The 3017-nt window shown below is 34.8% G+C and overlaps 1 protein-coding gene across 3 annotated transcripts in view; it reads left to right on the forward strand.

Annotated features, from left to right (window-relative positions):
- The window catches only part of LOC111695140 (transducin-like enhancer protein 4), a 14615-nt gene extending 13787 nt beyond the window's left edge, over window positions 1-828 (forward strand). The window contains exons 13-14 of one of the 3 annotated variants that reach the window (XR_002763794.1): window positions 64-242; window positions 608-828. The gene's annotated coding sequence lies outside the window, so the exon portion shown is untranslated. The remainder of the gene's footprint in view (window positions 1-63; window positions 243-607) is intronic. The other 2 variants (XR_002763795.1, XR_002763796.1) reach the window with 2 other exon arrangements.
- The last annotated feature ends 2189 nt before the right edge of the window (window positions 829-3017 follow it).

Below are 3017 nucleotides of genomic sequence, written 5' to 3' on the forward strand. Positions count from 1 at the left end.
CTTTAAATATCTGCCCCCCCCCCTTCCTACAAACCCTGGAAGAGAGTTCTCTCTCATATATAGAAATATCACAGTTATTTAATCATAGAGTTGCTTCCAGCTAAATAAAATGTTAGGTTCTGTTATCTTAATCTTAGTTTTCTTACTGTTAACCGAAGTTTGCGGGGGATGACAAAAATAATAGTGCAGACTAGAATATTCTGCTCCCTGTAAGACCCTTAGAAATCAATCAATTTCCTAAGGTAATCAGTCTTTTTGGTGAACAAAACTCTTTGGTTAATCAGACTATTAGTTAACCAGACTCTTAGTTAACAAAACTCTTGCTTAATCAGATTTTTTGGTTAACCAGACTTTTTGGTTAAAAAAACTCTTTGGTTAACCAGACGTTAACCAGACTCTTTGGTTAACCAGACTCTTTTGTTGACCAGACTCTTTGGTTGACCAGACTCTTTGGGTTAATCAGACTCTTTGGTTTAACCAGACTCTTTGGTTAACTAGACTCTTTGGTTAACCAGACTCCTTGGTTAACCACACTCATGAGTCAGCAAGAGTCTTTGGATACTCTTTGGTTAACCATATACCTGTTAACTTGACTCTTGTTAACCAGACTCTTGTTAACCAAGTTCTGAGTAAAGTTTCCAACCTAACATCTTGTATTTGCATCACACGCATATAAACGTCTAGTCTAGGATCAAGGGGTGGAAACTAGCAAATTTAGTTATTTTTACTATAACACCACCCCTTAGTTCTTCAGTATAAATGTACATTATTGGACTTCTTTATAAATATTGAAATTTTAGTTAATTAGAAATATATAATTGAAATTTTTTAGCTGAATCATTTAGAGAGGAAAAAATAGTGATCCTTAAAGCTTGAAACCTGTTTTTGTGTCAGGTTTATATTGTCCTGTTTAGTTCTTTTTATTTACGATCTTTTGGGGCCTGGGATACATTTTAACATTTATTATAAGATTGACAAGTAGATTGAAGGAACAAAGGACTTGGGAGAATGAAGGGGGGGGAAGGTAGAGAAAAGGTAGGAGAGGCAAGTAGGAAGGGAGATGAGGGAAAATAGGAAACAAAAAGAAAACTTAAAATTTGCATGTCATCAAATTTATCAGTTTAGTTTTAACTGTGAATCTATAAAGCCGTAAAGTGAAGTGGGTGAAGGAAGAATTTTATTTCTCTTCACACCTAAGCTATGTGTTTATCTCTATCTGAGTTTATGTATATTGTGTTTATCTCTCTATCTGAGTATATGTATATTGTGTTTATCTCTATCTGAATATATGTATATTGTGTTTATCTCTCTATCTGAGTATATGTATATTGTGTTTATCTCTATCTGAATATATGTATATTGTGTTTATCTCTATCTGAATATATGTATATTGTGTTTATCTCTATCTGAGTACCCTTCTCTTTCCTGGTTCCTCTCTCCCCTGTGGATTACCCTTACTCCCTCTTATTTCTTGAATAGTTCTAGATCTTGAAACTCTAAACTAAAAGATGTGTACAGGGTGATCCAAAAAACATGACAGTTAAGAGAAGACTTAAAGGTCGTCTTTGATTTATCCAAGGACAAGTGTGTATCATATCAAAAAAGGTGCACGACTCAAAACATGCAAAAGACATTACTGGTTAGACTTTGTCACCTCTTAGCTTCTTTGATTAGTAAGAAAAGCATATTTGTCCGGTTGCATATTAGAAATTTAAAATAGCTTTACAAAGAGAGGAGTTAAAATTATAAACATGGAAGATTTAAATCTAACATTAAATTTACTTTAGTTTGACGTGATAAGCCTTGTAGGAAAACTCTTAAATTCTTAAACTTTTTTATACAAATTCAAATTAAAGATGTAAGACGAGCTGTAAGTCGTCATCTGTCTTTTTAGAGGGACAGGCTAGTTAAAGACGCAGTCGATGGTTTAAGGAAAATCCGCTTTTGTTCATGCTTGAACCTCTTCTCCTTTACTTATCCTATATTCAACCCCAGCTGATTAGGAACAGCTTCCGACTTGGAATTTTTCAAATGTATTTTGCTTCTGATTAGATCATATTAAAATGTAAAAGGAGGGTAGATGTTTTTAACTAACTTTGGGCCAACCACTCAAAACAACCTACCCTGGTTAGGCGGGTCCAAACTGCATAGAAAATTGTGATTGTTTAGTGAAGCTGTTTAGTGCCCACACTCAGGGAGAATGGACACTAAATATTTTGACTTTAAATCAATCACTGACGTCTTATATTTCAACGACCTTTGTTTTGAAATATTTGTTTTCTTGTCCTAGAAGGGAATTATTGCACATAATAACTCTTGAGTATGTTTAGTGAAATGTTCACTGAAATGTTGGGATTTATCTCCGGGAGGGGGCACTAAGAAATAAGTTGTACAATTACGTGAAAAATATGCAGGGAAGTGGATTTTTATCTTTATTTTTCATTACGGAGTAAATTGCTTTAAACTGAATTTAGGTCTCCGGTTTTTATACAGGGTTACCCACAAAGGATGAGACTTCAGAGACGACTTTACAGAATGCTATATTGTCTATTTTATATATTAACTGATATTCATGATTCCCTGAAACTATAAACTTCTTTCCCTCTTTGTCAAATCATTAAAAAAGCCCATTTCAAGACTTCACTTGCACATTAAAGACAGAAGACTAAACTTAAACTTGGGAAGTTGGAATTGTCATATTTGAAGAGTTTAAAGTCGTCTTCACAGTTTCATCCTTTTGGGTAACCTAGTAGCTTAATTTTAGGTCTTTTTTAAACATGCGAGCCCAACTATAACTTATAAAAATTATAAAAAAAAACAGTTAGGCTTGATTTAAGGAGTAGGGAAGGAACCTGGCACCCTTTCCAGTATTTAGTATCACCTCCACCCTTCCACCATATGTTCATATTTCTGAAAACTGGAGGCCCCACCCCTCCCTCCTTTCTCGCCTATTTCAAGACCTATTTCCGGCCCAAATATATATCTCAGCAGTCGTTGCCACCCCTTCCCCCCCCCCT

The sequence above is a fragment of the Eurytemora carolleeae genome, unplaced genomic scaffold, assembly GCF_000591075.1.
Source record: "Eurytemora carolleeae unplaced genomic scaffold, Eaff_2.0 scaffold212, whole genome shotgun sequence".
Lineage (NCBI taxonomy): Eukaryota > Metazoa > Arthropoda > Copepoda > Calanoida > Temoridae > Eurytemora > Eurytemora carolleeae.